Source organism: Saimiri boliviensis, chromosome X (genome assembly GCF_048565385.1).
Source record: "Saimiri boliviensis isolate mSaiBol1 chromosome X, mSaiBol1.pri, whole genome shotgun sequence".
Taxonomy (NCBI): Eukaryota; Metazoa; Chordata; class Mammalia; order Primates; family Cebidae; genus Saimiri; species Saimiri boliviensis.
In genome coordinates this window covers 13,548,581-13,561,912 of record NC_133470.1, presented here as the reverse complement: position 1 = coordinate 13,561,912, position 13,332 = coordinate 13,548,581, and the positions used below count along the sequence as shown (strand labels likewise).

General features: G+C 44.3%; 1 protein-coding gene across 3 annotated transcripts in view; it reads right to left on the bottom strand.

The window, feature by feature from the left end:
* TXLNG (taxilin gamma) overlaps positions 1-13,332 on the bottom strand; it is a 63,668-nt gene that overhangs the window by 32,608 nt on the left and 17,728 nt on the right. The gene's annotated exons all lie outside the window — the stretch shown is intronic.

Genomic DNA, 13,332 nt, shown 5'->3' with positions numbered 1-13,332 from the left:
TTGTAACACCTTTATTGAGATATAATTCATATACCACACAATTCCCCAATTTAGAGTAGTTTTTAGTGCATTCACAAAGTTGTGCAACCATACCACAGTCAACTTTAAACACTTTCATCACCTGTGAATGAAACCCAGTACTCCTTAGCTGTCAACCTGTAATCCTTCCACTACCTTCAGCACCAGGCCACTAATCTACTTGCTGCCTCTATGGATTTGGCTATTCTAGACACACTTCAAATAAATGAAGCTATATGTGGCCTTTTAAGTCTGCCTTTCTTTTTTTTTCTTTTTTTTTTTTTAAGGAGGAGTTTTGCTCGTTACGCAGGCTGGAGTGCAATGGCGCGATCTCGGCTCACTGCAACCTCCGCCTCCCGGGTTCAGGCAATTCTCCTGCCTCAGCCTCCTGAGTAGCTGGGATCACAGGCACGCACCACCATGCCCAGCTAATGTTTTGTATTTTTAGTAGAGACGGGGTTTCACCTTGTTGACCAGGATGGTCTCGATCTCTTGACCTCGTGATCCACCCACCTCGGCCTCCCAAAGTGCTGGGATTACAGGCTTGAGCCACCGCGCCTGGCCAAGTCTGCCTACTTTCTTTTTACTTAATTTATTTTTTTCAGACAGAATCTCACTCTATTGCCCAGGCTGGACTGCTATGGCACGGTCTCCACTCACTGCAACCTCCACCCTCCAAAGTTCAAGTTATTCTCCTGCTTCAGCCTCCCGGGTAGCTAGGATTACAGGCACCTGCCACGATGCCTAGCTAATTTTTTGCATTTTTAGTAGAGATGGGGTTTCATTATGTTGGCCAGGCTGGTCACAAACTCCTGACCTCAGGTGATCCACCCACCTCAGCCCCCAAAGTACTGGGATTACAGGCGTGAGCCACTGCACCCGGCCGAGTCTGCCTATTTTTATTTAGCAAATTTTCAAGGTTCCGCCATTTTGTAGCATGTACCAGTATTCCATCCCTTTTTATGGCTGAATAATATCCCTTATAGACTACATTGCATTTATCCATTCATCAGATGGACATTTGGGTTATTTCCAATTTTTGGCTTTTATGACTATTTCTGCTATGAACATTAATGCATTCATTTTTTTGTGTGGACATTTCTCCAGGGTACAGACCTAGGAGTGGAATTGCTATATGGCCCCTCTATGTTGAACCCTTTGAGGAACTGTAGGGCTATTTTCCCAAGCAACTATACTTTTTTTTTTTTTTTTGGAGACGGGGTCTCGCATTGTTGCCCAGACTGGAGTGCAATGGCATAATGCAAGCTTACTGCAGCCTCAACCTCCTGGACTCAAAGGATCTTCCCTCCTCAGCCTCCCAAAGTGCTGAGATTACTAAGCCTGGCTTTTTTTTTGCTTTTTTTTTTTTTTTAATTTTGTAGAAGGAGAGTCTTGCTATGTTGCCTAGGCTGGTCTCAAACTCCTGGGCTCAAGCGATCCTCTTGCTTCAGTCTCCCAAGGTGCTAGGATTATAGGCATAAGCCACCACGCACAGTCCATTGGTACCATTTAAAATTCCCACTAGAAGTGTATGAGGGTTCCAATTTCTCCACATCCTCACCAACAGTTACAATTTTTATTTATTTATTTATTTATTTATTTTTTGAGACGGAGTTTCACTCTTGTTACCCAGGCTGGAGTGCAATGGCGTGATCTCGGCTCACCGCAACCTCCGCCTCCTGGGTTCAGGCAATTCTCCTGCCTCAGCCTCCCGAGTAGCTGGGATTACAGGCATGCCCCACCATGCCCAGCTAATTTTTTGTATTTTTAGTAGAGACAGGGTTTCACCATGTTGACCAGGATGGTCTCGATCTCCTGACCTTGTGATCCGCCCGCCTCGGCCTCCCAAAGTGCTGGGATTACAGGCTTGAGCCACCATGCCCGGCTTACAATTTGTTGTTGTTGTTATCCTACTGAGTGTGATGTTACTGCACTGTGTTTTTGATTTGCATCTCCCTAATGACTAACAATATTGAGCATTTTTTCATGTGCCTATTGGCCATTTGTATACTTCCTTTGGAGAATGTTTTCCAGGTCTTTTGCCCACATTTAATTAAGTTATTAGTTACTTTATTGTTGGACTGCAAGAGTTCTTTATGTAACCAGCTACAAGTCTCTTATCAGATGTATTTTTCAGACAACTTATTTGTTATCTCAACTTGGAAAAAATGAACAATAGGCCAGGTGCAGTGGCTCACACCTGTAATCCCAGCACTTTGAGAGGCTGCGGTAGGCGGATCACCTGAGGTCAGGAGTTTGAACCAGCCTGCCTGACCAACATGGAGAAGCCCTGTCTCTACTAAAACTACAAAATTAGCCGAGCGTGGTGGTACACGCCTATAATCCCAGCTATTTGGAAGGCTGAGGCAGGAGAATCGCTTGAACCCAGGAGGTGAAGGTTGAGGTGAGCTGAGATTGCACCATCGCACCCCAGCCTGAGCAACAAGAGCAAAACTCCGTCTCAAAAAAAAAAAAAAAAGGCTGGGCATAAATGATGGCTCACGCCTGTAATCCCAGCACTTTGGCAGGCTGCAGCCAGCGGATCACAAGGTCCAGGGTTCGAGACCCACCTGGCCAACATGACAAAACCCTGTCTCTACTAAAAATACAAAAATTAGCTGGGCACGGTGCCATGTGCCTGTAATCCCAGCTACTCGAAAGGCTGAGGCAGAAGAATTGCTTGAACCCAGGAGGCGGAGGTTGCAGTGAGCCGAGATCGCACCACTGCACTCCAGCCTGGGACAGAGTGAGACTCCATCTCAAAAAAAGAAGAAAAAAAAAAGGAATAATATATTCACCTATTTCAAAACATCATAAAGAGATTTAATTAAAAGTTAGTTTTGTAGGCAGGGTGCGATGGCTCAAGCCTGTCATCCCAACACTTTGCAAGGCCAAGGCGGGTGGATCACGAGGTCAACAGATCGAGACCATTCTGGTCAACATGGCGAAACCCCGTCTCTACTAAAAATACGAAAATGGCCGGGCACAGTGGCTCAAGCCTGTAATCCCAGCACTTTGGGAGGCCGAGGCGGGTGGATCACGAGGTAGAGAGATCAAGACCAACCTGGTCAACATGGTGAAACCCCGTCTCTACTAAAAACACAAAAAATTAGCTGGGCGTGGTGGTGCGTGCCTATAATCCCAGCTACTCAGGAGGCTGAGGCAGGAGAATTGCCTGAACCCAGGAGGCGGAGGTTGCGGTGAGCCGAGATCGCGCCATTGCACTCCAGCCTGGGTAACAAGAGCGAAACTCCGTCTCAAAAAAAAAAAAAAAAAAATACAAAAATTAGCTGGGCATGGTGGCGCACGCCTGTAATCCCAGCTACTCAGGAGGCTGAGGCAGGATAATTGCTTGAACCCAGGAGGCGGAGGTTGCGGTGAGCCGAGATCGCGCCATTGCACTCCAGCCTGGGTAACGAGAGCGAAACTCCGTCTCAAAAATAAATAAATAAAAAGTATACAGGTCATTTACTATTACCATTATACAGCAAAAAGACATTGTAAAGACTCAAGGAAGGCCAAAAAACTATTGCCTAATGCAAAATAATAGCTGTTGGTATATGGCATAAACAAGAATATTAATCTGTATAGTGCACAAACACCTCATCTCATCTTTTCCTTCTAATGGTATGTCATCATTCCCTATTTGTAGTTAATACTTCTCTGATTTGTCTTTCCAGACACTCCTGCCTTCAAACTCCTATCACACATTACAATCTCACGTATTTGATATATACATCGTCCTAGGTAGCAATAGATTATGCACAAATGGTATTCAAATGCCACCTGATGGGGAGCATACAGGGGCAAAAATGGCTGCTGAGAACAACCCATGAAAAGAATCTAAGCATTAATACACAAGTTATAGAAAATACCACTATTGGCCAGGCACAGCAGCAATTTGGGAGGCAGAGCCAGGTAGATCACTTGAGGTCAGGAGTTTTAAGACCAGCCTGGCCAACATGGCGAAACACCATCTCGTAAAAATACAAAAATTAGCTGGGCAGTGGTACATGCCTGGAATCCCAGCTACTCAGGAGGATGAGACACAAGAATCGTTTGAACCCAGGAGGCAGAGGTTGCAGTAAGCTGAGGTTATGCCACTGCACTCCAGCCTGGGTAACAGAGCGAGACTCAGTCTCAAAACAGAAATGAAAACAAAAACTGTAAGTTTATCATTTTACACAACAAACACTTTGACAACACTGTTGGAGAGGGTGTGGAGCATTCTCAAGCATTCCTGATGGGAGGACAAACTGACTTAACCACCAAGGAGTCCTACTGGGGAAGGGAATGACTGAGAGCAGGCAGAGGGGAACATTTGGGGTGTTGGTAATGCTCTGTATCTTGATGGGAATTTGAGTTACAGAGCTGCGTGCATTTGCTAAAACTTAGCACATATACACTTCAGATAGCTTCACGGGTGAAGGGACAGATAAATGGATAAATAACTGAAAAAGCAACCAGAGTAAAATGTCAAAGGTTCTAGGTAGTGGCAAAATGGATGTTTACTATCAACTCTGCAGTTTCTTTGAAAAGTTTCGTAAGATGTTAGAGGGGAAAAAACATCAAGTCACATATGTTTTGATCCAGCAAATTCATTTCTTATCAGTTTTTCCTACAGATATACCAATATATTTGTGAATGACATAATATATAAGGTTATTTATGCAGCATTTATGGTAGCAAAAAATCAGATATATCCTAAATATCGATAAATAATGCACTGGATGAATAAATGGCTGTACATTCATCTAATTGAGTATCGTAGTATCTGTTTAAAAAAAAAAAAAAAAGAGTGAGGCAGTTATGTAATTCTTGGTTAAGGATAGGTTGATAAGGAAAAGCAAAATACCCTGTAGTACATACCATATGCCATGATGTGGGGGCTTGAGTGGGTGCTGTATAAATTTATGAGCAGAGAAGTGTATCTAGTCTCTGGCAGGATACAAAGAAACATTACTGGAGACAAAATGAGTGAGTGGGGACAAGACTTTGACAGCAGGCATGTCTTCACCTTTTAAGTTAGGTGCCATGAGTTACCTTTCCAAGAGCTTTAACATTTTTTTAAACACAAAAATGAAGAGAGCTCTCTAATATAGTGCCTTATGGCCGGGCGCGGTGGCTCAAGCCTGTAATCCCAGCACTTTGGGAGGCCGAGGCGGGTGGATCACAAGGTCGAGAGATCGAGACCATCCTGGTCAACATGGTGAAACCCCGTCTCTACTAAAAATACAAAAAAATTAGCTGGGCATGGTGGCACGTGCCTGTAATCCCAGCTACTCAGGAGGCTGAGGCAGGAGAATTGCCTGAGCCCAGGAAGCGGAGGTTGCGGTGAGCCGAGATAGCGCCATTGCACTCCAGCCTGGGTAACAAGAGCGAAACTCCGTCTCAAAAAAAAAAAAAAAAAAAAAAAAAAAAAAAAAAATATAGTGCCTTATGAGGAAAAATGAAAAGGGAGGAAATGTTTATTTAAATTCCCATCTCAAATGAAAATGAAACCAACACTGAGTAGTTTCCAGATGGATTTCTATTAGAACCCTTCCCTAAACAAAATCATGAAACAAAACTATCACATCTGCATCCTGTGAGCAGCAATGAGCAGCATGTGTACCTTGTAGAGAAGCACAACACTGTGCTACAAGTGTTCACGAGAGCCTGAAACACCAATAATCCCCCACCCTAGCCACTCCCCTCCGGTCAAAGGATATATTGCACAATCTTCCTTCTACTGTCTCAAAACTTGGAACTAAAAGGACTCACTAACTGACCAACAGAAACCTTCAAAATGGGCCCCACCGGTTTATCAATAATAAATAGCAGGAGCAAAGAACAACTATCATGGAAATTTTTACAAATGAACATGAAAGTACTCTGTATTCACCAACTGCTTGTAATAGCTTTTTGGATCAAAACATTCAAAACTGAGTGCATGGAAATTAAAACCTAAAGGAAAAAAATTTTGTAGGTTTCCTTCCCTTCTACCAACACCCACATTCATTTCCTAATTATTTCAACTGCTGCCTGCTCACAAGAGCTCAAACACCTTTGACCAGGGCCAGGCAGTGCAGAAGATACAAATTACCCAGTCCTTGCCAGCAAGAGCTCGAATGGACCTTTAGAGAGAGCAGGTAGGAAAGGTTGTGTACATTTATGCATTTTCCTAGGCAGACATCCTTAGCATGCCTCAGATTCCCAGAAAGTCTAGGAGGAACTTATGTAAAGAGAACCCTTACACCTCAGGCTGACACCGTGCGAGAAGTTCTCAAAGTGACCCCATTTAACCTGCCCAACCTCACTGAGATACAGGCCTTATTGTTTCCAGGTACAGAAAATGAGACATGATGAGATTAAGTAACTCGATCAAAATCATATTAAAATAAGTAAAAGAGGCTGGCAAAATTCAAAACCAGGTCCACCAAACTCAAGAGCCGACGTTCTATTACACTGCTCCCCTCACTTTATAAATCAGCTTTGGAAAGTGCAGGTTCAAAGTCAAACACATCTCTGACGCAGTTACAAAATAAATCTAAATTAAATGTCTAAAAATACATAGCACACTAGATACACCAATATGCATTTATAAAAACATCAGGATATGTAGAATTTTTAGCAGTGATTAACTCTGGGATTTAGGGAGGTAAGACAGTCTAATTTGGGGGTAGGGATATCTTCAAATAATTTGAGGTGATTATTTAAGGAACTGGGGTTAGTTTGTTATTTTTCATTTTGTGTTTTGTTTTGTTTTTGAGACGGAGTCTCGCTCTGTTGCCCAGGCTGGAGTACAGTGGTGCGATCTCCGTTCACTGCAACCTCCGCCTCCAGAGTTCATGTAATTCTCCTGCCTCAGCCTCCTGAGTAGCTGGGACTACAGGCGTGTGCCATCACGCCTGGCTATTTTTTGTTTTTTTTTTATTTTTTTTTTTTGTTTTTTGTTTGTTTGTTTTGTTTTGTTTTGTTTTGTTTGAGACGGAGTTTCGCTCTTGTTACCCAGGCTGGAGTGCAATGGCGCAATCTCGGCTCACCGCAACCTCCGCCTCCTGGGTTCAGGCAATTCTCCTGTCTCAGCCTCCTGAGTAGCTGGGACTACAGGCACACGCCACCATGCCCAGCTAATTTTTTGTATTTTTAGTAGAGACGGGGTTTCACCATGTTGACCGCGATGGTCTCGATCTCTTGACCTCATGATCCACCTGCCTTGGCCTCCTAAAGTGCTGGGATTACAGGCTTGAGCCACCGCGCCCGGCCTATTTTTTGTATTTTTAGTTGAGACGGGGTTTCACCATGTTGGTCAGGCTGTCTTGAACTCCTGACTTCAGCCTGCCTCAGCTTTCCAAAGTGCTAGAATGACAGGCGTGAGCCACCATGCCCAGCCTTAATTTTGTGTTTTACGATAAACAAAAATATCTCTAAATATCCTTCCAACCCTATGTTTCTAATAATTTACCCTAAGAGTTGTTCATTTCAACCAGGATTATACAGACAACAGTGTATGTGCAACCACACTCTCAGTGCCCTGGGAGAGGCAGTGGAGGCAGAAATAGATGGGGAAATAGTGAAAGGTATCAAAGATATCCCATACTCTCAGGGCAACAGCTACTGGCCTTACTTGGTTTTGTAAAATATAAACCTCTCTCCTAAACCCTCCCAGTATTTTATTTATTTATTTATTTTTTTTTTTTTGAGAAGGAGTTTGCTCTTATTGCTCAGGCTGGAGTGCAATGGCACAATCTTGGTTCACCGCAACCTCTGCCTCCTGGGTTCAAGTGATTCTCCTGCCTCAGCCTCCTGAGTAGCTGGAATTACAAGCATGTGCCACCACGCCCGGCTAATTTTGTATTTTCAGTAGAGACGGGGTTTCTCCATGTTGGTCAGGCTGGTCTCGAACTCCCGACCTCAGGTGATCCGCCCACCTCAGCCTCCTGGTACTAAAAATGCAAAAAAATTAGCTGGGCATGGTGGCGCGTGCCTGTAATCCCAGCTACTCAGGAGGCTGAAGCAGGAGAATTGCCTGAACCCAGGAGGCGGAGGTTGCACCATTGTACTCCACCCTGGGTAACAAGAGCGAAACTTCGTCTAAAAAAAATAAATAAATAAATACTTGTCTGAGACTTCCTAAACTATATAGCACTATCTTTTCTTTCTTTTCTTTTTTTTTTTTTTTTTTTGAAATGGAGTTTCGCTTTTGTTACCTAGGCTGGAGTGCAATGGCGCGATCTCGGCTCACCGCAACCTCCGCCTCCTGGGTTCAGGTATCTCTCAAACCATATGGGGGAGGCCGGGCGCGGTGGCTCAAGCCTGTAATCCCAGCACTTTGGGAGGCTAAGACGGCTGGATCATGAGGTCAAGAGATAGAGACCATCCTGGTCAACATGGTGAAACCCCGTCTCTACTAAAAATAAAAAAAAGTGGGGCCGGGCGCGGTGGCTCAAGCCTGTAATCCCAGCACTTTGGGAGGCCGAGGCGGGTGGATCACGAGGTCGAGAGATCGAGACCATCCTGGTCAACATGGTGAAACCCCGTCTCTACTAAAAGTGCAAAAAATTAGCTGGGCATGGTGGCACGTGCCTGTAATCCCAGCTACTCAGGAGGCTGAGGCAGGAGAATTGCCTGAGCCCAGGAGGCGGAGGTTGCGGTGAGCCGAGATCGCGCCATTGCACTCCAGCCTGGGTAACAAGGGCGAAACTCCGTCACAAAAAAAATAATAAATAAATAAATAAATAAAAATAAAAAAAAGTAGCTGGGCATGGTGGCACGTGCCTGTAATCCCAGCTACTCAGGAGGCTGAGGCAGGAGAATTGCCTGAACCCAGGAGGCGGAGGTTGCGGTGAGCCGAGATCGCGCCATTGCACTCCAGCCTGGGTAACAAGAGTGAAACTCCCTCTCAAAAAAAAAAAAAAAAATTATATGGGGGAACAAAGGAGTATCCTGTCTTACCCCTCCAGATATACCAAGGCTGAAACATGAAAAATGAAAACGACAAAGAGCTTGAAGAAATCCTAAATAAATTTTTTTCCATAACCTTGGCATGGGAAAGGACTTTCTTCTGTTGTTGTTGTTTTTATGTTTATGAAATTACATACAGCAGAATGACTGCTCCATAGACAGAGAAGGGCTATCTCAGTAGCACAGAGTAGCCAAGGTCTTTCAAATGAAAGCGAAAAACCCAGAAGCTATTTTTAAAAAGGGGGTTGAGGGGAGGTGCAGTGGCTCACGCCTGTAATCCCAACACTATGGAAGGCCGAGGCAGGAGGACTGCTTGAGCTCAGGAGTTCAAGACTAGCCTGTGGCCGGGCGCGGTGGCTCAAGCCTGTAATACCAGCACTTTGGGAGGCCGAGGCGAGTGGATCACAAGGTCAAGAGATGGAGACCACCCTGGTCAACATGGTGAAACCCCATCTCTACTAAAAATACAAAAAATTAGCAGCCGGGCGCGGTGGCTCAGCCTGTAATCCCAGTACTTTGGGAGGCCGAGGCAGGTGGATCACGAGGTCGAGAGATCGAGACCATCCCGGTCAACATGGTGAAACCCCGTCTCTACTAAAAATACAAAAAATTAGCTGGGCATGGTGGCGCGTGCCTGTAATCCCACCTACTCAGGAGGCTAAAGCAGGAGAATTGCCTGAACCCAGGAGGCGGAGGTTGCGGTGAGCCGAGATCGCGCCATTGCACTCCAGCCTGGGGTAACAAGAGCGAAACTCCGTCTCAAAAAAAAAAAAAAAGAAATACAAAAAATTAGCTGGGCATGGTGGCGTGTGCCTGTAATCCCAGCTACTCGGGAGGCTGAGGCAGGAGAATTGCCTGAACCCAGGAGGCGGAGGTTGCGGTGAGCCGAGATCGCGCCATTGCACTCCAGCCTGGGTAACAAGAGTGAAACTCCGTCTCAAAAAAAAAAAAAAAAAAAAAAAAAGACTAGCCTGTGTAACATAGTAAGACCTGTCTCTACTAAAAACAAAAAGATGAGCCACGTGTGATGGCACATATCTGTGTCCCAGCTACTCAGGCTGAGGTGGGAGGATCACTTGAGCTTGGAAGATCAGCAAGCTATGATTGCACCACTGCACACTGCACTCTAGCCTGGGCAACAGCCAGGCTCTGTCTCAAAAGAAAAAAAAAAAAAAAAAAAAAAAGGAGGGGGGTGGCGGTGACTAGAGATTAGTTTACTAAATAATTAAAATCTTTAGAATTCCTGGGGTGGGAGGATAACAAACAGTGACATATCAGAATTTAACTATTAGGCCCAACTTACACTATTCCCATGATGGTTACACTAAAAGCCCAGACTTCACTATATAATGTATCCATGTAACGAAACTGTACTTGTACCCACTAAATCTACAACAAATTTTAAAAAACCAAAAACTTTCAGGTGAACCAAAAGACTGTCAATATTGAAGAATTTGACTGGGAAAAAAAAAAGACTGCAGGAAGCCCTTACAAATGAGCCAGAGACCCAATTTTCAAAGGTGGTGAGCCAGGCGTGGTGGCTCAAACCTGTAATCCCAGCACTTTGGGAGGCTGAGGTGGGTGGATCACAAGGTCAAGAGATCGAGACCATCCTGGTCAACATGGTGAAACCCCGTCTCTACTAAAAATACAAAAAATTAGCTGGGCATGGTGGCGCGTTCCTGTAATCCCAGCTACTCAGGAGGCTGAGGCACGAGAATTGCTCGAACCCAGGAGGCGGAGGTTGCGGTGAGCTGAGATCGTGCCATTGCACTCCAGCCTGGGTAACAAGAGCAAAACTCCATCTCAAAAAAAAAAAAAAAAAAGGTTGTGAACAAGCAGACCACAATTAAAGAACTAAAAATGCCCAATATACAAATAAAAATGCAAAGCAAAGCAAGGTACCATCTTTTACTTACCACATTTTAAAGGAAGAAAGAACAAAAAACCTTGGTGTGGGCAAACAGGTCACTCAGCATACTCTTGGCAGGGGGTGGGGGTCTAAATTGGTAGCGTGGGTTTGTAGAGGTATTTTAGCAAGCTCTACCAACGCCTGAGTCTCAATGCACATTCACTTTCACCCAGCAATTCTACCACTTGAAAGTGTTTATTCCAAATATTCTCACTCAAGTATAAAAGGTTACTTACCAAACCAGAAAACCACATAAATGTCCACCAGTAGGGAACTGGTTAAACAATGGTCATCCACACAAGGTAAAACTATGCAGCCATAAAAGGAATAGGTTGTATGTCGACATAGTATAATTAGACAGGAAAAATGGCAAATGGCCAGTACCGGATGAATACATCAGTATAAATTTAAAATACCCATTTATTATATAAGCCAATATATGGATACAATTTTCCTACAAGGATATCCCCAAAATTGTTCACCATAATTACCTTTGTTTGGATTGTAGACCTAGATGTTGGAAATGAAGACTTAATTTTTCTTTTTATATTGGCTCTGCCTTAATTTATTTTTTGGCTGTCAAATGATCCTTTATTGGAATATTTTCCTTTGTGTGTGTGGTTTTTTTTTGTTTTGTTTTGAGATGGAGTTTCACTCTTGTTGCCCAGGCTGGAGTGCAGTGACACAATCTCAGCTCACTACAACTTCCAACCCCTGGGTTCAAGCAATTCTCCTGCCTCAGCCTCCCGAGTAGCTGGGATTACAGGTACATGCCACCAAGCCCAGCTAATTTTCATATTTTTAGTAGAGATGGGGTTTCATCATGTTGGCCAGGATGGTGTTGATCTCCTGACCTTGTGATCCACCCACCTCGGCCTCCCAAAGTGCTGGGATTACAGGCATGAGCCACACCGCACCTGGCCTCCTTTGTGCTTCTTAAATAGCCGGGCATTCCACTGCACTACTGTTGATGTCATCTATGATGTCATGAGAGTGATAGCCATCAACACTGTAATCCACAGACTGGGAAGTCCCCAAGATCTCTAACATTGGGGACTTAGTTCCCAACATTAGTAATGTTTTTTTTTGTTTGTTTGTTTGTTTTTTGAGACGGAGTTTCGCTCTTGTTACCCAGGCTGGAGTGCAATGGTGCTATCTTGGCTCACCGCAACCTCCGCCTCCTGGGCTCAGACAATTCTCCTGCCTCAGCCTCCTGAGTAGCTGGGATTACAGGCACACGCCACCATGCCCAGCTACTTTTTTGTATTTTTAGTAGAGATGGGGTTTCACCATGTTGACCAGGATGGTCTTGATCTCTCGACCTCGTGATCCACCTGCCTCGGCCTCCCAAAGTGCTGGGATTACAGGCTTGAGCCACCGCGCCCGGCCAGTAATGTTTAATGTTTAAGAGTTCCAGAGAGCTCTTAAAGATCTGTGCCACATCTGTCAGGCAATGTGAACAGAAGTTCGTTAGGTAAAACTTAGGGTGCATGGTAGAGGTAGCAGGTGTCCAGTGAACCCGGATTTGGGACAACCAAAGAAAGTAGCATCGTGGCCTCCTTCAAGCTTGTAATCCCAGCTACTCGGGAGGCTGAGACAGGAGAATTGCTTGAACTTGGGAGGCAGAGGTTGCAGTGGACCGAGATGATGCCACTATACTCCAGCCTAGACAACAGGGCAAGACTCCATCTTAAAAAAAAAAAAAAAAAAAAAAAGTAGTCGGGCATAGTGGTGGATGCCTGTAATCCCAGCTACTCAGGAGGCTGAGGCAGGAGAATTGCTTGAATCCAGGAGATTGCAGTGAGCCAAGATCATGCCATTGTACCCCAGCCTGGGCGACAGAACAAGACTCTGTCTCAAAAAAAAGAAAAAAAAAGATTCAGTGGTGGATAATTAACTATTCCCAAATGGAATTAGATGGCCAATATCTAAGCTTACTATGTGAGATAAACGGAATATATAAAAGGGCTAACAAAATACATATAAGGCTAAGTTCTGAGTGAAAAAAGGAAGGGGGAAAAAAAAACATTACTAAATGCCTGACATTTCAAACATACTACTTAGTTCAGCCTTACAATTCTAAGATAGTAAGAACATTACCCGATTGTATAGATAAAGAAACTAGAGAGCAGAGTAGGAAGTAAGGGGAAAACGCCATTATTTCAGACCTACATTTATTAAGCCTCCTATGGAGGTTTATGCTTCTATAAGGGAACATCCTAAAAAACCACATCTAAATCTAAGAACCATGATGAATACCCAAATATCCATCACCAGATGAATGGATATACAAAATGTGGTTAATACATAAGGTGGAATATTATTCACCTTAAAAAGGAAATGCTGGCTGGGCAGTGGCTCACACCTATAATCCTAGCACTGTGGGAGGCCAAGGTGGGAGGATCACTTGAGCCCAGGGGTTGGCAACCAGTCTGGGTAACATAGTTAAGACTCTG